Consider the following 21092-nt stretch of genomic DNA (forward strand, 5'->3'; position numbering starts at 1 on the left):
GGGAGGGACTTGGGGGGACCCCACGGCGGGGCCGGCACTGGGCAGGGAGGGCGGGTCCAGGTGGGGAACACTGCCTGCTGCGGGTCTGCCCGGCAACTGGTGAGTCATCAGCCCCGCTCGCTCTCATTGGCTGACTCTTCTCCACCGCGTTCTCTCATTGGCTGAGGAGAGGCCCGGCAGTGCAGAGAAGGAACGGGAGAGATCCCGCCCCGAGCACCGGCACGGGGACAACAGACCCAGCCTGGGCACAGGGAGGGAATTTATTACCAACCAAACCACGGCAGCACCAGGAGAAGGGAAAGAAATCCCTCCAGCACCTTCCCCCACCCAACGGGGATCACCCACAACAGGGTTATCCACCATGGAGAGACGGGGACATCCGAGTTTAGAGCAAAGCCAATTTTATTGAGTGTACCAGGTGTTTATACAGGGATTTACTTGTATGGGGCTTATAGAGGGCTCTGTTTTTGGTAACAGTTTCCCATTGGTTACACATTCTTCATGACATCACATCACCTGGTAACATTACCTTATCAAAAAGTCTCACACCATATTGCCTGGTCAGTCTTGTTGCCAAGGGAGACGTAAAGCTGTGTCTCCCACACTTTCTGCTCAGTCAGGCCTCAGATATCGGGCCTCTTTATCAGCTCCATTGCTTTACTCTCTGTTTTATTCCCCATACGGGGACACCAGGGCTCTGCCCAACGGGGGTCACTGGGGATCATCCAGCCCGGATCCTCCCATGGGTCATGGAGCTGCAGCAGCGCACCAAGCTCTTTCCTCACTCCAAGCTCTTCCCTCACTCGGGGCACTCACAGGGCTTCCCTCAGTGGTGCCTCCGTTGGTGCTGGGTCAAGGTTGAGCTCTGTGAGAAGCCTTTCCCACACTTCCCACATTCGTAGGGCCTCTCCCCGGTGTGGATGCGCCGGTGCACGGTGAGGTTGGAGTTTTGCTTGAAGCCCTTCCCACAGTCGGGGCAGCGGAAGGGCCTCTCCTCTGTGTGAATCCGCTCATGTAGGAGGAGATTGGAGCTTCTCTGAAACCTCTTCCCACACTGGGGACACTTGTAGGGCCTCTCCCCAGTGTGGATGAGCTGGTGTGCTTTCAGTTGGGATCTCCACCCAAAGCTCTTCCCACATTCCAAGCACTCATAGGGCCGTTCCCCAGTGTGGATCACCTGGTGTTCAAACAGGCTAGACCTCTGTATGAAGCTCTTCCCACACTTCCCACACTCGTAGGGCCTCTCCCCGGTGTGGATGCACCGGTGCACCGTGAGGTCAGAGCCTTGGTTGAAGCCCTTCCCGCAGTCGGGGCAGCGGAAGGGTCTCTCCCCTGTGTGACTCCGCTCATGTCTGAGGAGACTGGAGCTTCTCTGAAACCTCTTCCCACACTCCTCACACTCGTAGGGCCGTTCCCCAGTGTGGATCCTCTGGTGCCGGATGAGGCTGGAGCTCCACCTGAAACCCTTCCCACATTCCAAGCACTTGTGGGGCTTCTCCCTGCCATGAGGCTTCTCCACCAGCTCCGAGCTCCGCCTGGATCTCCGCCCGCCTTCCTGGCTCAGGGAGGCTCTTTCCTCCCCGCAGCTCCCTGGGCTGGGTTTGCAGCTCCTCCTCCTGCAGCATCTCCGGGGCTTTTCCTCCTCCTCCATTCAGCCACACCCTGGGTATGACAAATCCTGGTTAGAGGGAAAAACAACAGAAGAGCTGCTTGGACTGGAGGTTCCGCCTTGCCCAAGTTCATCCCTGGAAGTCATTGGGAATCTTGTATCTGTAAGAACCTCCAAAACACCAAGATTCAGCCCAAAAATCCCACAAACTTCAAGACACAAATCAAAAACTCCCTGAACATCACAAGTCAGCAAAAACCTCCTGTACAAGATAAAGATTCAGTTCCCACATAAAACCAAAGCACCAACATTTAGCCCAAGAAAGCTCAGAAACACCAAGATTCACCCCGTGAAAATCGTGGATCCACTTCACAGTCACCTGCTGCATGTGGAGGGAGCAGCACTCCTGGGCTGGGGGGAGGCTGCAGACACAGGGAGGGGTGGAACCTTCTGCTGCTTCCTCTTTCTGCTCCTCCTCCTCCTCCTGTGTCTCTGCTCTTCCTCACACTCCTCTTCCTCCTGCTATTCCTCCTTCTCCTGCACAATCCCACTCTCTCCTGCCACCTGCATCGTTTGACCATTCTGTTCCTCAAGCCTGCTTCTCCTTCCCTTCTCCTCCTGCCCCCAGGCCCAGCACCCACTGCCGGCTCCCTCTTCCCCCCAGCCCCACAGCATCCCAGCGCAGGGGCAGGGATGGAGCTGGGGCAGGTCGGGCTGGGGCAGCGCTGGGCTCTCGGCCGCTCCCGCCCGCACTCGGTCCCCACTGCAGCCGCTCCCGCCAGGACAGCGCGGGGGGGCCCGGCCTTGGCGCTGCCCCACTCCCACCTCCCCAAATTCCCCTCGCGGGGCCATGGGGCCGAGGGGGGGGCGCAGGTGGGGTCCAGGTGGGGAACGCTGAGATAACTTTAAGAGTGGGTCCCCAAGAAGAAGAATTGGAATTTGTGGTAGACACAGGGGCAAAAAGAACCTTTATGTTCCAAAAGGTTATAGTATAAGCCAAGATACTGTAAAAGTAACAGGAGCAAAAGGAGAGAGTTTCACAGTACCCATTATTAAAAATGTGGCAATAGAGGGAGAAACTAGATTTTGGATGAGGGATGTCTTCTTGGTCCCAGGAGCAGGTAGCAATTTATTGGGACAAGATTTACAAGTGAAATTAGGAATAGGGGTTGATCCAAAAGATGGGAAGATGACAGCTAGACTTTTAAAACTAGGCCAGGAGGATGGAAGAAGAATTAACAAGGAAGTTTGGGCTGGGGAGGGAAATAGGGGAAGATTAAATATTGACCCCATAAAGATTACAATTGAGGAAAAAAAAATTGTCCCATACGTGTACGGCAGTATCCTGTATCTTTAGAAGGATGGGAATGTTTAAAGCCAGTAATAGAAGGACTAATAAAGGATGGGACATTAGAACCTTGTATGTCTCCCCATAATACCCCAATACTCCCAGTAAAGAAGCCTGATGGGAGCTATAGACTGGTACAAGCCTTAAGGGAGGTTAACAAAAGAACTCAGACCCGCTATCCAGTGGTACCAAATCCTTACACTCTTTTCAGTAAAGTTCCACCCCAGCATCAGTGGTTTAGTGTAGTGGACCTTAAAGATGCCTTTTGGGCTTGCCCATTAGCCCAGGAGAGCAAGTTATCTTTGCTTTTGAATGGAAGGACCCACTAACTGGGAGAAAACAGAAATTAAGATGGACAAAACTACCACAGAGGTTTACAGAATCCCCAAACTTGTTTGGACAAGCTTTAGAAACAATACTACAAACATTCCCCACTCCCCCTGGAATACAAGTTTTCTAATGCATAGATGATCTTTTACTTTCTGGGAAAGCTGAAGCTGAAGTTAGAGAGGCTAATATAAAGCTTTTGAATTTTCTTGGGGAAAAAGGATTAAAGGTATCAAAAGGGAAGCTGCAATTTGTAGAATCAGAGGTAAAATATCTTGGACACTTGATTAGGAAGGGTAGTTGAAAGCTCAACCCAGAATGAAACACAGGGATTCTATCCCTTCCCCCTCCCCCTTCAAAGGGGGAAATCAGAAAGATACTCAGATTATTTGGATATTATAAATTGTGGATTGAAGGATATATACAGGCAGTAAAATTTTTGAATAAAAAAATTGACAGAGGGAAATGATATAAAATGGACCAAAAAGGATAATGAAAAACTAAGAAAAATGAAGTTAAAACTAGCCCCAATATCAACTTTAAGCTTACCTGCACTAGCAAAACCCTTTCATCTGTATGTAAATGAAGAAAAGGGGGTAGCTCATAGGGTTTTGTTTCCAGAGTGGGGAGGAGTAAAGAGACCTGTGGCTTATTTATCAAAGATGTGGGATCCAGTAAATCAAGGCTGGCCAGTGTGTATTCAAGCTATAGCAGCTTCTGCAATCCTGGTAGAGGAAAGTCGTAAACTGACTTTTGGAGGTAAATTAATTGTGTACTAAATTTCTTCCAATTTGCATTGTGATTTTTATCTTGAAATACATAATTTACTGTACTCTAGGATTGAAAAACTAGTTTACAGCTGTGACATAGCAAAACCTGCTATTAATTTGAGTCAATGCAGGCTGTTCAATCAAGTGTTCTCAGTGTGTAAAGTTAAACTAAAGGTAACACCATCTCCTTGGTAGGTCAATGAGAAACATTTTTCCTTCCAACCAGTCCTTTTTCAAGTACCCAAATGTATTTTGCTTTCTTAGTTTTTTTGTTTTGTTTGTTTGTTAGTTTTTCTGGAAGTGCTAACTACTTGCAGTGCATCTAGAACAGCAATTCAAGTTGTGCATACAAAACACTTGTAAAAAACATAGGGCTCATTTTTTCCCACAATGGGAGGTGGCTACATATAGAAAAAGGAAACCTACAAAGCTAGATGAAGAAAAATTTCAGTATCTTCTACTGTAAACTGTTAATTTGTTACTTTCAGCATCACAGTGGGTGTGTGACACACACATATGAAAAAGATGGTGAGGGAGATCTCTGTTTACTATGGTTTCCTATTTCTTGAATGAGTTAGAGAGCTATGAAGCAATTGTGACTCCTTGTGTGGATTACCCAGGCCTGCAGGGAGGGCTTGGCCATGGTTCCCTCTGTGCTGCAGGCAGCCCTGCAGCGTGGCAGCAGTGGCTTGCCTCTGGTGAGTTTGCAGGCAGGGTGCTCCAGCACTGGCGTGCTCAGGGGCAGTTTCCTACTTTGACATCAAGGTTTAAATTCAGGAGTGCCTCTTCCCATCCAGTTATTTTTTGTACCATAGAAACCTCTTCAGAGAGTGTTTCCTGGCAGTCAAAAAGAGAGTATTGCAGAGATAAATTCCTTACTTGCCGTCTCCCCCAGTGTATCCACATTTTGTCTATTCCCTCTTCAAATTATAGGTTGGTAAAACCCATGCTCTGTGTCCTCAGATGCCCTTCCCAAATCAAACCTTGGCTTCTTTGCAAATTATATTGCATGAACAAGGATTGCCTTAAATTTTTTAGTGCAGGCAAGGTCACTTTGGAAGTAAGTTGTGGTTTACCTTGTTCCTACAACCCTTTCAAGCTTGTGAATGGAAAATTGTGACAGCAAAATAAGTCTTTAGTTTTAGCACTGTCAGCTGTGGGTAGCTGGTAGCCCTTGGTGGAGGGTGCTGTGAATTACAGGCCTGCAGAACACACATAACAAAAGTAATTTAATTTGTAAGGAAGTTGAAAAAGGGGGGGAGAGGTGATTGGCAGACTCACCTCTCCAGGATGTAGGATTAATGTTAGAAAGTGGACTGATATTGGAATGTGGATGTTGAAATGTGAAGAGAGAAAAAGAGAGCGAAAGAGAGAGAAAGGGAGAAAGAAAAAGAAACAGAGAGGGAGAGCGAAATACACCCCAAAGTCCCCATACCGTCGCTATTTGTAAATTCTCCCCCATTCCTGCTAGACAGAGTGACAACAAGGGGAGGGGAGTGACAAGGACAGTCAAAACCAAAGCTGTGAAAAACAGGGAGAGCGGGACCACCAATACAGATAAGATCAAAGCAGAGGTCGCTGACTCTCACAATGTGGTTTATTTTTTTAAACAAGACTTCTTTTCTTTCCTTCTGATTTTTGTTGTTAAGAAGAGAAGGCTTTTGTTCTGAAGAATGGGTCTGTAAGACTAAAACAGATGTTGCCTAAAAAGCAAAAAACCAAGAGATGTGATACATCTCCTGTTAAATTTGGCCTAGTCTTTTTTTATTTAACTACTTATAGCTCACAAGAAGAAGAATTGGCCTCTGCAGCAATTAACACAGCTGGATACAAGAAGAAGAAGCAGATATAGAAAAAGATTGTAGTTAAACCCAGAAAGTTTTGAAGAAAACTAATGGTAAAAGTTAATGCAGTATTGTTTTTCTTTTAACACTGTGCTATTAAGAATTCCTTTCCAGGTACTTCTAAAGCAGCAATCCCAACCATGGAAAAGAGGGTGAATTCATGCCAGCAAAATAAAAGAATTTGTGAAGAAACGTGAGGAATGGACTATCACATCTAAACTGCGTGATACCAAATTGACTTTCAACCAGGACTGGGTGGTAATGGTTTGGGAAGACCCACATGATCCAAGGCAGGTACAAAGAATAACACCTAACTGAGAAATAAGGCAAAGCTTGCATCACTGGTTCTAAGCCCTGCCTGAATAAGCCCTGAGACGCCTCCGACACCTCCTTGGCAGAGGAACACTGCCACTTCAAACAGGAGGATCGGGAGTGTTTGAGTCAAAGAGTTCTTATAGTCTGGCCTTAGCCTGTGACTTGTACAGGCAAGAAGGGAAATTACCATTAATACTATGCTGTATACGTTATTTGATTCATCCCCATATTGGACATGACAGGCTGTGTTATAAGTGAATGTTTAAATTATGAGAATAATTGGCATTGTAGTTCACAAAATCTATGTTCTCGTTGCAAGAAGTATTGAGTACTGAATCAATCCCCTATACAGAAAGAACTCAAAAACTGAAGTAATAAATTGGTTTTGTAGATGGGAATTATCAGTGCCTGTGGACTGAGAGATACCTGAGGAATGGTGGAAAACCACAGTTAAAAGGTGTCAAAAACAATTTGCCTGGAAATGAGTAAAAAAGGAGTGACAAGGGAAACAGAGGGCAAGCCTGGGTTGAGCACTGTACTCACCAGCGAGAAGATCACACGTACCTGCTGTGGGCAGCAACCCCACAGGCAGGGGAGGTGGGGGTATAAGCCAAGCCAGACCTCTGTCACTCCTGTTTCTGTCTCTCATTTGTTGTCTTTTCCCTTCTGAGATAGCAGCAAGATCGTGTCACAAATGCTACAGAAAGTGTTACATGGAAAGAAACCAAAGTTGCTTTTTGTTACACACCCCCATGTCAACAGCCACTGTTATAACCCATCCAAATTAAGTACCTGCAGGAAAAAGGGGGAAAATTATCACATTACAAAGAACTTAGGGAAAAGTAGTAATACTTGGGGCATGGAATGTCCAAAAGGAGAGAGATGGATTTGTTTTACATTTGATCTTTGAAATATAGTCCAAGATTCGGTAAAGAGACAATTAGTAAACAAAAGGTAAAACAAGCACAGCAGTCTAGCTCTGTATTAACCCCAAATTATATCCTGAATCATATTAAATGACTCCAAGCAGTTATAGAGAAGATAATAAACAAAGCTGCTCAGGCATTGGAATTAATATTGAGTCTGCAAAGCCAAACATCACCTGCAGTGTGTTAAAATATGTTGGCTTTATGCTATTTATTGGCTAAAGAATGGGGTGTACAGATTGTTGAAAATAGATGGCAATGAGGATGTCATCCTGGAAAAAAAAAAGGATATCAGAAAAAAATTATGACCCAGGTATCAGTCCAAAAATGGGAAAATAATGTTAAAAACTAGCAGGTGAGGTAATGTATTGAGAATGGGATGCTGGAAGAAATTAGGATTCTTCCTTTTATGTGTTACAAGTGTTTTGGCATTTCTTCTTTGTTTAATCCCATGTTTTATTTGATTACCAACAGAGTCCAAAGAATGCAAGAGGATAAGAAATATTGCTCAAACCAAATGAATTATAATGATTAAGAGGTGGGATTGTGAAAAATGCATATTTAAGATTGGCTTTTCGCAAATGTTACAATGAATAATATATATGTAATGTTAGAAAGTTATGCTGTATTAATTCCTGTACGTATTAAGTGTAGTTTTAGGTTACAACATAATGTTAAAATAGAGATCATGTATGTGGGGGGAGTTCTTTTTAGGAATGAGATGCTCCCTTCCAAGAACACCTAAATCTTCCAAAGGAGAGGAATTTATGGCTTCTTATCAGAAGAAGATAATTTCTTCAGGCCTTGCTCAGACTTGAAGACACCAGGGGATTAAAGGAAACAGTTGACATAAAACAGACAGAGTTTCTTGTTTAGAATAGAATGTATGCATAACCATGAAGGATGTATGAATATGCAACAAGTGTATTAGTTTAAGGGTGATTCCTTTGTTCACAAGTCATGCTTTTCTTGGGACGTCTGTAATTCTTTGCTTTTTATTGTCTTGTAATTGTCCTAACTCCAAAATGTATTACTCTAATTGTATTATTATTTTTATAACCATTTTATTATTATGATACTTATAAAATTTTAAAAACAAAATGATTGAAATTTTTCAAAATTTACAAAACTAGATGAGATTTAAAAGTGACCCTTTAACTCATAAACAATAAATAGATGATTTGAAGGGGGAAAAAAAAGCAGCAGGTTGTGGGGGGGGCACAACTGAGGCTGCTGAAGGCTGCTGTGGAAGAGAAGCTGCATTCCAGGCAACCAGGAGGAGCTTTAGAAATGCAAATTAACACTGCTGGGGCAAAGTGGGGACAATGTACCTGGCTCTTCTTGCCTGGGGCAGGAATTGGCTGATTCCCTCTGCCCCTCACCCCAAGCTCTGCCTGCTTGCACAGATGGAATCTGCACAGCTGAAGGCAGAGCCCATGCTGAGGATCTCTGACTCTGCAACAGAAATGGCTGAAGCTGCAAAGGGAAACAGCAAATGGAGAATGTTGGGAAAACTGCACTAAAATAAGGGGGGGATCATCCCTCTGCCCACTCCAACATCTGCTGTCACTGTCTGTGCTGTACAGGGTGTATCACAGCACTGGGCTTTTGCTATAACAAGTTCAGGAGTAAGAAAAAAAATGGTCAATTGATGCAGCCCCAGATTGAGGGAGCACCCAAACGTGGGGAAAAGATGAAGGGCCAGCAGAACATATCCTACAACACCATGGACCAGGCCCTGGGAACCAAAATGATTTTGTGAAAAATGCATGTTATATGGCTCTACGCAGATAGTTACTATATGTATTATGTTATATTGATAACTTGTGCTGTATTAACATTTTAATAGTATGGTAAACGTAGCTTTGTAGATAAAATGAAGCTTTAGTAGTTAAAAGAGAAAATATGCATGGGGGGGGGGGGGGGTTAGGAAATGAGAACACCAAAATTCGCTCTAGGAACACCTAAATTCTCCTGACAAGAGGAATTTATAGTTTTCTTACTAGTAGAAGCTAATTTCTTCAGGCCATGCTCAGACTGGAGGATGCCACAGGGATTAAAAAAAACAGCTGACATACAACAGACAGAGTTTCTTGTTTGAAATAGAATGTATGCATAACCATGAAGGATATATGAATATGCAACAGTGTATTTTTTTAGGGGTGATTCCTTTATTCACAAGGTATGCTTGTTGTGGCTTAAGTGCCCAAGAGAGCATCCAGACATCTGTAAGTCTTTGTTTTTATTGTCTTGCAATTGTCCTAACTCTAAATTTTAATTAGTCTAATTGTATTCCTACTTTTATAACCATTTTACTAGTATTAAACTTCTAACATTTAAAAAACCAAGTGATTGGCATTTTTCACAAATTCCTATCAGGAGACAGAGAAACAATTTATCATTTCAATGGCATCATTAGATTACAAGCTGTCCTCAGAATAAGAAACAACCAGACAGCTCCAGCTCCTGACCTTCCTGCCGACCAAGCCACTGAAATGAGGAACACAACATTTCACATGGGGATGGGATCAGATTATCTCTTAGCAGAAAAAACAGGAGTTTGTGGAAAACTCAGTGACTCAAACTGATGTTGGCAAAGAGATGACAAGAGAAAACTGCTAAAAAAGCTAACAAAGCAAATAGGAGAGCACTTTATGAATTGGTCCAAATATGGAAAGGATGGAAATGGGATATGGTTCCCCGGCTCCCCAGCACACCAGGGGTCAAACGAATGTGGCTTCTCCTCTTCTGTGCTGCAGCAACTCTCATCTTTTTACCATGCTCCACACCTTGGCAGTGCAGCTCATCCAGCAGCTGAGCCAGGGCATGCAGGTGGCAGCCAGGCCTCCTGATCCACAAACGGCTACAAAAGGACAGGGAATGAGGACACCGAGAATAATCCCAAAACCAAAGAGGACCCGAGAAGAACAAAACAGACTCAAGGAGTGAATCTGCCTGGAGATAGGGCCGGGCACTTGTAGATAAGGGGAGAAACCATCAGTTCCAATAAATGTTCCAAATTGACCCAGACAGCTGCTCAAAGTCCCGCTACATTCCCGCACTTTGAGGAGAAGAACAAAGACTTAACAGAGCCATGAATATCGGCTGTTACACAAAAGGAGGGTGCACATTAACGAGGACAGGCTCCAGGCGCATCGGGAAGTCGGAACCTTCCAAGGACCCAGCCGGTGGGCAAAGGCAGAGGGAGATGCGGCCGGGAAAATGAGGATAAAAAGGAGGCTGCGGACTACAAGCACGGCAGAGAGCGCACGGCAAATGCCCCACGGCCTCTGCCCCTGCTCGGCAATAAAGTCACTTTGACAGGACTCCTCGCTCTCCTCCGGGCACACGAACCTCCGGCGACGGGAATTTCCCCGCCCGCTCCCGGCCGCGGGGCAGCCCCTCTGTCCTACCCACAGCAGCCGGGCCGAGCCAGCGCTGCTCCGGCAGCGGCTCCTGCCCGGCCCCGGCGGGAAGGAGACCGCGGGCAGCCGCTCCCGCAGCGCCCTCAGCCCGGGGCCGGCACGGGCCGGACACGGCACCGGCGAGCCGCCGGAGCCCCCTGCCGCCCCCTCCGCCCGCAGCCAGCCCCGAGCCCCCGCAGAGCCCAGCGCGGCTCCCACCTGCGCCGGGGCCGCCTCCGAGCTCCGCCGCCGCCGCCTCACCGCGCTCCGGCCGCTGCCGCCGCTGCCGGGCCCGCACAGCCGCTCGGCCAATGACGGCGCTGCGCGGCCACGGCCGCCCTCAGCCCGCCGCCGGGGCCGCGCCGCGCCCCGCTCCCACCAATCAGCGCGCCGCAACCGCGACTGACGGCACCGGCGGCCAATGGCAGCGAGCTCGGGGCGGGCTCTGCGCACGGCCCCGCCTCGCCCCGCGCTCTCGGCGCCCCCGGGCTGCGTGAGGGGAAAGCCGGAGATGAGGAACAGCCCCGGCACGGGCCCGGGCCCGAGCCGGGATTGAGCTGCCCACACAAACAAACTTCTCCGCGCCTCCCGCCACGGCTTTCCCGGCCCTGCGCCTCCCGTGCCTCCGCCTCTGCGGGAAGCCCAGGAGCCTCACTTCTCCTGCCCCTCGTTAGCGCATCAGTGCTTCGCTTTGATTTCCCCCGAAAAGGGAAACCTGCCCGAAGCCCTGTGGGTGGGTGGGGCAGGGGAGAGATTTCTGGCAGAAAACTCCAAAGACTCGGAGCAGGAGAAGGAGAAGTCAGTGCAGAGCCTTAAATGCAGCTTTCCCCACGCCTCCCTGCTCCCAGCTGCACCTCCTCCCCCGGCAGGGCAGGAGACAGGGAATGGGGCCATGCTCAGCTCATCCCCCGGGGCTTCTCCCTCTGCTCAGGGACAGGAGTCGTTCCCTGCTGCACCCTGCGCTCTCTCCCGGCCGAGACTTCTCCAGGAACTTCTCGGAGCGGAGTCCATCCCCTGGGCACAGCCCCCTCCGAGTGCTGCAGCGTGGGTCACTGTGCCACGGGCTCAGTCCTGCCAGGACAGGCTGCTCCAGCGGGGCCCCTCTGCCCGCGGGCTCACAGCCTCCTCTCAGGCATCGCCGAGCTCCAGCCCGGCTCCTGCAGGGGCTGCAGGGGATCTCTGCATCCCCATGGACCTGCAGGGGATCTCTGCATCCCCATGGACCTGCAGGGGATCTCTGCATCCCCATGGACCTGCAGGGAGATTTCCGCAGCCCCATTGTAATATATGTTATGGAATAATTCGTGCTTATGTAAAATATGCATCAAGTCAGTTGTGCTTGTAGAAAGAGATTCTTAAAGTTTTAAATGACCAGTGGCTGCAGCCGGGGCTTGAGAAACCACTGTTGGCAGAGAAAGAAAGACCTAATTTACAAATGAAAAAAGGTATCTCGGTGCAGAGATGGGCCCTTTCCGGGGACAATCCAGGAGACACCCAACGTTTAACCCCTGGTCTGCCGGGGAGCCAGAAAACCGTGTCTCATTCCCATCCTTTCCATGCTTGGACCAATACAGAAACTGCTTTCCTATTTCCTTTATTATCTTTTTCAACACTTTCCCCTTGTCATCTCTTTGCCAGCAGCAGTTTGAGTCATTTAGTTTTCCTCAAACTGCTTTTTTTCCTGCTAACAGATAATCTGATCCCATCCCCATGTGAAATGTTGTGTTCCTCATTTCAGTGGCTTGGTCGGCAGAAAGGTCAGGAGCTGGAGCTGTCTGGCTGGTTCTTATTGCGAGGACAGCTTTTAATCTAATGATGCCATTGAAATGATAAATTGTTTCTCTGTCTCCTGATAGGAATTTGTGAAAAATGCCAATCACTTGGTTTTTAGAATTTTAAAAGTTTAATAATTAAAAAATGGTGAAAAAATAGGAATAGAATTAGACTGATAAAAATTTATAGTTAAGACAATTACAAGACAATAAAAAAGAAAGAATATCTGAGGTCCAGATGCTCTCAGGCACTTAAGCCAAGATGAATGTACCTTGTGAACAATTGAATCACCCCTAAAACAATACACTGTTGCATATTCATATATCCTTCGTGGTTAGGCATACATTATATTTGAAACAAAAAATTCTGCCTGTTGTATGTCAACTGTTTTCTTTAATCCCCACGGGGTCTTCGAGTCTGAGCAAGGCGTGAAGAAATCAGCTTCTTCTAATAAGAAAACCATAAATTGCTCTTCTCTGGAGAATTTGCGTGTTCCTTGAAGCGAGTATCTCATTCCTTAAACCCCCCGCCCCCCACACACATACATAGTTTCTTTTTTAACTACTAAAGCTTCATTTTATCTACAAAGCTACATTTACCATACTGTTATATGTAGCAGATATAATTGGCGCCATTTCTAATATGATATATGTGACATTGAATATTTGTTAGATTTGTTAGAACACTCTAACACTCTACACGTTTTTATTAGGATTCCCCCCCACCCTCGCAGGTGAGACCGGGTGTATATTGGAAACTGATTTACAAGTAAGAAGGTGCGGCTCCCCAGGAGATGGGCCATAGCTGGGGAGATACAGGAACCCCCGGTGCTGATCCTTGCCTGAAGGACCCGAGATGGATATCATGGAAATCCTTGGGCAGACACAGGTGAATGCAGCGTTCCCTCCCGTAAATTTCATCAAGGGATTCAACAAACTCCAGACACTGAATTGTTCTCCCTCATCACCAAAAAAGAAAATCTCATTAACATATAGACTCTTAATGGAAGAAAAGACTGATTGCTGAAATCTTGGCCTCAGGCAGAATTTTCCCTATAAAAACCGCTTGTGCCAGGATGGAGGTGTGTGGGCATAGAGGAAAACCTCTGCTGAGGCTGACCTCTTTGTTGCACACCCAGGGCCGACCCCGGGCTCCACTCTGTTCTTTCCTTGTGGCTGGCTAGGTAGAATTTGATTGCAAAATAAATATTTTAGTTTTTCATATTAATTTGTCTAGACAAACTTTCATTTATAACAGTTGTAATACATAAAAGGAAGAATCTCCATTTCTTCCACCATCCCATGCTCAATTACCCCACTAGTTAGTTTTTAACACTGTTTTCCCATTTTTGGATTGGTGTCTGGGTTGTTTTTTTCTAGGATGACCTCCCCGTTGTCATCTATTTTCAACAATCTGATATATTAAACTTTCCACAAACACCCCTTCATTAGCCAATAAATAGTCTAAAGCCAAACTATTCTGGTACACTGCAGTTTTTGTTTGGCCTTTATGATTTGATATTAATTCCAGTGCCTGAGCAGCTTTGTTTGTTATCTCCTCTATAACAGCGTGGAGGCCTATAATATGATGCAGTATATAATTTGAAGTCAATACAGAGCTAGATTGCTGTGCTGGTTTCACCTTTTTGTTTATTAATTGTCTTTATACCAAATCTTGGACTATATCTCTAAGATCAAATGTAAAACAAATCCATCTCTCTCCTTTTGGACATTCGATGCCCCATCTATTATCACATTTTCCTAATTTCCTTGTAATCCAATATTTTTCCCCATTTTGCCTGCAGGTACTCAATTTGGGTGAGTCTGTGGCTGTTGACATGGGTGTGTGTAACAAAAAGGAACTTTGGTTTCTTTCCATGTAACACTTTCTGTAACATTTGTGACACGATCTTGCTGCTATCTCAGAAGGGAAAAGACAACAAATGAGAGACAGAAACAGGAATGACAGAGGTCTGGCATGGCTTATACCCCCACCTCCCCTGCCTGTGGGGTTGCTGCCCACAGCAGGTACGTGTGATCTTCTCGCTGGTGAGTACAGTGCTCAATCCAGGCTTGCCCTCTGTTTCCCTTGTCACTCCTTTTTACTGATATTTTTAGGCAAGTCCTTTTTGACACTCCTTAACTGTGGTTTCACATTGTTCCTCAGGTATCTCTCAGTCAACAGGCACTAATAATTCCGATCCACAAAACAGAGTTATTACTTCAGTTGTTTTGAGTTCTATCTGTATTGGGAATTGATTCAGTACTGATACCTCTTGCAACAAGAACATAGATTTTGTGAGATACAACACCAATTATTCCCATAATTTTAATATTCACTTGTAACCCTGCTAGCGTGTCCAGTATTGGGATGAATCACATAAAGTATACAGTATAGCACTGATGGCAATTTCCTTTCTTCCCTGTACAAACCACAGGCTAAGGCCAGACTATAAGAACTCTGTGACTCAAACACTCCGGATCCTCCTGTTTGAAGTGGCAGTGTTCCTCTGCCAAGGAGGTGTCGGAGGCGTCTCAGGGCTTATTCAGGCAGGGCTTAGAACCAGTGATGCAAGCTTTGCCTTATTTCTCAGTTAGGTGTTATTCTTTGTACCTGCCTTGGATCATGTGGGTCTTCCCAAACCATTACCACCCAGTCCTGGTTGAAAGTCAATTTGGTGTCACCAGTTTAGATGTGATAGTCCATTCCTCACGTTTCTTCACAAGTCCTCTGCCTCTGTTTCCCACTTTCTCTAACAACCTGAATACCACCTTCTTTCAACTACTCAAAAAGTCCTTTCTCTCACAATACCATTCAACACAATCCACCTCCCTCCAAGGAGATAAAGTAAAGCTCAAAATAAACAATCTACATTATATACACTTCCATTAATCTACATTTACTCACTTTTATTTTTCACTCACTCTCACATACAACAAGAAGATACCTTTCACTTTCAAACAGTCTACATTACATATCTACATCCTGAGTGCTCATGGAATGTTAATCCATCAACCCAGCATGTTTAATCCTGGATGTCTCTCAACCCAGCAGAATTTTAGGTGTTAATGTTACTGTTGTCCAACCCCAGATCCCCGTGGGCATAACCTCAATCTGGCAACCCTGGGTGCTCTTGGAATGCAAATCCCTTAACCCAGCAGGTTTAATCCTGGATGCTCTTGGGCAGGCTTATCCCTCAATCCAGCAGAATTTTTTGGGGCCCCTTATTTTTTCTTTTTTTTTTTTAATTTTTTTCCCCTGTTTTTCCACTGCCAGGAAAACTTTCGGCTTCTCTCCACGAGGTTCCACTTCTTCCCTAAGACCCAGTCCCAGTTTCCCCGGGGTGGGGGGGATTCTCTCTTTTTTATCACTCCCTTGGTCTCTTTACTGGCCGCTTTTCTCACGAAAAAGACAAAACACAGCATGAGAGACTGCAGCAATCACTCATTCCCCCCTTATCCACCCCATCCCAACAAATACTCACCTGTCCTTTGTCCTTGGGTCTTGGTTCTTCGTGTACACTTTAGTCTCAGGGGCTAATTACCGCGGTTTTAGGTAATCCTTTCCCTTTTTTTTGTTTTATTGTCTCCTTTTGCCCATGGATCATAACTTGTGTCTGTGGTCACACACCAGGGGAACAGAGTGAGGCTGCCTAAATAGGGCAGGACCCGTCTTCCTCACCCTGACTCTCCTCAGGCCCCGGCAGAGAGGTGTTAGAAACCATCTTTGCCACCATAGTTGTGAAAAATGCCAATCACTTGGCCTTGAAAATTTTAATAATAATAACATAGTTATTAAAATACTAATACAATTAGAGTGATAAAAATTTAGAGTTAGGACAATTAAACACAATAAAAACCAAAGACTTAAGGATGTCTGGATGCTCTTGGGAACTTAAGCCACAACATGCATACTTTGTGAACAAAGGGATCACCCTTAAAATTACACTATTGCATATTCATATATCCTTCATGGTTATGCATACATTCTGTTTAAAACAAGACACTCTGACTGTTCTATGACAAGTGTTTCCTTTAATCTCCATGGCGTCTTTGAGTCTGAGCAAGGGGTGAAGAAATTTGCTTCTTCTGATAAGAAAGCCATAATTTCCTATTCACTGGAAGACTTAGGTGTTCTGTGATGGTTACCTCAAAGCGAGTATCTCATGCCTTAAAAGAAAAGCCACATAGATATTTTATGTTTTAACTACTAAAGCTTCATTTTAACTATGAAACTACATTTACCATGCTATTAAAATGTTAATACAGCACTACTAATTAAACTAACATATATGCATTCTTCATGTTGGGTGTCTGCTGGATTTTCCCCGGAAAGGACCCATCTCTGCACAAAGCCACCTTTTTTCATTTCTAAATTAAGTCTTTCTTTCTCTGCCAACTGTGGTTTCTCCACCCCGGCTGTAGCCACTGGTCATTTAAAACTTTAAGAATCTTTTTGTACAAGCACAACTGACTTGATGTATATTTTACATAAGAACGAATTATTCCACAACATATATTACAATGGGGCTGCAGAGACCCACCTGCAGATCCATGGGGCTGCAGAGACCCACCTGCAGGTCCATGGGGATGCAGAGATCCCCTGCAGTTCCATGGGGATGCAGAGATCCCCTGCAGTTCCATGGGGATGCAGAGATCCCCATGCAGGTCCAGGGGGATGCAGAGATCCCCTGCAGGTCCATGGGGATGCAGAGATCCCCTGCAGGTCCAGGGGGATGCAGAGATCCCCTGCAGCCCCTGCAGGAGCCGGGCTGGAGCTCGGCGATGCCTGAGAGGAGGCTGTGAGCCCGCGGGCAGAGGGGCCCCGCTGGAGCAGCCTGTCCTGGCAGGACTGAGCCCGTGGCACAGTGACCCACGCTGCAGCACTCGGAGGGGGCTGTGCCCAGGGGATGGACTCCGCTCCGAGAAGTTCCTGGAGAAGTCTCGGCCGGGAGAGAGCGCAGGGTGCAGCAGGGAACGACTCCTGTCCCTGAGCAGAGGGAGAAGCCCCGGGGGATGAGCTGAGCATGGCCCCATTCCCTGTCTCCTGCCCTGCCGGGGGAGGAGGTGCAGCTGGGAGCAGGGAGGCGTGGGGAAAGCTGCATTTAAGGCTCTGCACTGACTTCTCCTTCTCCTGCTCCGAGTCTTTGGAGTTTTCTGCCAGAAATCTCTCCCCTGCCCCACCCACCCACAGGGCTTCGGGCAGGTTTCCCTTTTTGGGGGAAATCAAAGCGAAGCTCTGATGCGCTAACGAGGGGCAGGAGAAGTGAGGCTCCTGGGCTTCCCGCAGAGGCGGAGGCACGGGAGGCGCAGGGCCGGGAAAGCCGTGGCGGGAGGCGCGGAGAAGTTTGTTTGTGTGGGCAGCTCAATCCCGGCTCGGGCCCGGGCCCGTGCCGGGGCTGCTCCTCATCTCCGGCTTTCCCCTCACGCAGCCCGGGGGCGCCGAGAGCGCGGGGCGAGGCGGGGCCGTGCGCAGAGCCCGCCCCGAGCTCGCTGCCATTGGCCGCCGGTGCCGTCAGTCGCGGTTGCGGCGCGCTGATTGGTGGGAGCGGGGCGCGGCGCGGCCCCGGCGGCGGGCTGAGGGCGGCCGTGGCCGCGCAGCGCCGTCATTGGCCGAGCGGCTGTGCGGGCCCGGCAGCGGCGGCAGCGGCCGGAGCGCGGTGAGGCGGCGGCGGCGGAGCTCGGAGGCGGCCCCGGCGCAGGTGGGAGCCGCGCTGGGCTCTGCGGGGGCTCGGGGCTGGCTGCGGGCGGAGGGGGCGGCAGGGGGCTCCGGCGGCTCGCCGGTGCCGTGTCCGGCCCGTGCCGGCCCCGGGCTGAGGGCGCTGCGGGAGCGGCTGCCCGCGGTCTCCTTCCCGCCGGGGCCGGGCAGGAGCCGCTGCCGGAGCAGCGCTGGCTCGGCCCGGCTGCTGTGGGTAGGACAGAGGGGCTGCCCCGCGGCCGGGAGCGGGCGGGGAAATTCCCGTCGCCGGAGGTTCGTGTGCCCGGAGGAGAGCGAGGAGTCCTGTCAAAGTGACTTTATTGCCGAGCAGGGGCAGAGGCCGTGGGGCATTTGCCGTGCGCTCTCTGCCGTGGCTGTAGTCCGCAGCCTCCTTTTTATCCTCGTTTTCCCGGCCGCATCTCCCTCTGCCTTTGCCCACCGGCTGAGTTCCTTGGAAGGTTCCGACTTCCCGATGCGCCTGGAGCCTGTCCTCGTTAATGTGCACCCTCCTTTTGTGTAACAGCCGATATTCATGGCTCTGTTAAGTCTTTGTTCTTCTCCTCGAAGTTCGGGAATGTAGCGGGACTTTGAGCAGCTGTCTGGGTCAATTTGGAACATTTTTGGAACTGATGGTTCCTCCCCTTAACTACAAGTGCCTGGCCCTATCTCCAGGCAGATTCACTCCTTGACTCTGTTTTGTTCTTCCCGGGTCCTCTTTGGTTTGGGGATTATTCTCGGTGTCCTCATTCCCTGTCCTTTTGTAGCCGTTTGTGGATCAGGAGGCCTGGCTGCCACCTGCATGCCCTGGCTCAGCTGCTGGATGAGCTGCACTGCCAAGGTGTGGAGCATGGTAAAAAGATGAGAGTTGCTGCAGCACAGAAGAGGAGAAGCCACATTCGTTTGACCCCTGGTGTGCTGGGGAGCCGGGGAACCATATCCCATTTCCATCCTTTCCATATTTGGACCAATTCATAAAGTGCTCTCCTATTTGCTTTGTTAGCTTTTTTAGCAGTTTTCTCTTGTCATCTCTTTGCCAACATCAGTTTGAGTCACTGAGTTTTCCACAAACTCCTCCTTTTTCTGCTAAGAGATAATCTGATCCCATCCCCTCGTGAAATGTTGTGTTCCTCATTTTAGTGGCTTGGTCGGCAGGAAGTTCAGGAGCTGGAGCTGTCTGGTTGTTTCTTATTCTGAGGACAGCTTGATATCTAATAATGCCATTGAAATGATAAATGGGTTCTCTGCCTCCTGATATGAATTGGTTCGGGTTCCCAGGGGCTGGTCCATGGTGTTGTAGGATTTGTTCTGGTGGCCCTTCAATGCTTTTCCCCATTTTAGGGTGCTCCCGCAAGCTAGGGTTGCATCAATTGACCGTTTTTTTCTTATTCCATCATCAAATACTTGAATTCCAACTGATTTCCCTAAACCTCTTCTAGCAAAAACCCCAGTGCTCTGATACAGCCTGTACAGCACAGACAGAGGCAGCAGATGTTGGAGTGGGCAGAGGGATGATCCCCCCCGCCTTATTTTAGTGAAGTTTTCCCAACATTCTCCATTTGCTGTTTCCCTTTGCAGCTTCAGCCGTTTCTGTTGCAGAGTCAGAGATCCTCAGCATGGGCTCTGCCTTCAGCTGTGCAGATTCCATCTGTGCAAGCAGGCAGAGCTTGGGGTGAGCGGCAGAGGGAATCAGCCAATTCCTGCCCCAGGCAAGAAGAGCCAGGTACTTTGTCTCCACTTTGCCCTGACAGTGTTAATTTGCATTTCTAAAGCTCCTCTCTTGGCTGCCCGTTTATGAGTTTAGGGCTCACTTTTCAATCTCTTCTAGTTTTGCAAAATACAGCCAAGACATGAACATCAAGGAACCCAGACCAAAATTTTGGTTCCTCGAAGAGCATCGCAGAAACATACACGAAAAATTTCCAAGGCAATTCACATTTTTCTCCTTCTCAGAATAAAAACTCATTCTCACATCTCTGATCTGAATGTAACCGCCAATATAGAATTGGGAGTAATACAAAAAATACTCTAATGCTCTAAACTTTGCATTGAAACTGCAGGAAAAAGAAAAACTCCACCCATATGTTTAAGGGACCCTTCAGAGACATTTTGGGATCATCATCCCTTTGGCCAGGACCCCTCCCTGGCTTTCCCTTTTCTCCCCTCCATGGGTGCCCTGCCATGTTCACTCCCCGAGGATCCCAGGGCACTCACTGATGAGATTTTCAGTGCTCTCTCCCTGCTGACTCTTCACAGACCCCCCTGATGTGTCACTCGTCTGTCTCCTGGTCACTCCCGGGTCCCCAATCAATCCCCGGTGCCTCCGCCAGCCAAGGGAGCCGATCACCCAAAGTGGGTGAGGCACCTTCAGCTGCACTCCCTGCCCACCACCCTGGAGAGTGGAAGGAATTCGCGATGAGCCCCAGGGTGTGTGGAAAAATTGACATCAGCAGAGGATTCTGTCCACAAAGCAGACAGAGGAGTCCTGTGAAACTAATTTCATTCCTAAAAATGGGAGAGGCCAAGGGACATTCCCCATGGGATCTCTCCACTTGTTGGAGGACACAGCCTCCTTTTCATCCTAATTCTCCTGGCCACATCTCCCTCTGCTTTCCCCATTGGCTGAAGTACTTGAGAGCTGCAGACTTCCCAATCCACCTATTACATACCCACCGTAATATGCTCCCCACTTTTGTATAGCAAACGATTTTCATGGCTCTGTTAAGGCTTTGTTGTTCTTCTGGAAGTTCATTAATAGAGCAGGACCTTGGCTGAGCAGCAGTCTGTGTCATCAATTGATAGCATTTTCTGAAACAGATGGCTTCTCCTGTCACTTCCTTACATAAAAGTTGTCTGGCCCTATCTCCGAGTAGATTCAGAGCATCTGTTTGTAAAGACACTTTCCTGTGGTTCCTTCCATGGGGTCCCCCGTTTGTGGGACATCCCCCCTGGAGCAGGGTGTCCCCTCTGTGCTGCAGCCCCAGGGCTCGGGCAGAGCTCAGCCAATCAGAGCCCGCGGCGCTGATGACTCACCAGTTGCCAGGCAGACTCGCAGCTCCCCGCGTTCCCCACCTGGACCCAC

General features: G+C 48.0%; 1 protein-coding gene across 1 annotated transcript in view; it reads left to right on the forward strand.

Moving 5' to 3' along the window:
- LOC144247628 (uncharacterized) overlaps positions 1-21092 on the forward strand; it is a 643963-nt gene that overhangs the window by 293081 nt on the left and 329790 nt on the right. The gene's annotated exons all lie outside the window — the stretch shown is intronic.

The sequence above is a fragment of the Lonchura striata genome, chromosome 29 (genome assembly GCF_046129695.1).
Source record: "Lonchura striata isolate bLonStr1 chromosome 29, bLonStr1.mat, whole genome shotgun sequence".
NCBI classification, from domain to species: Eukaryota; Metazoa; Chordata; class Aves; order Passeriformes; family Estrildidae; genus Lonchura; species Lonchura striata.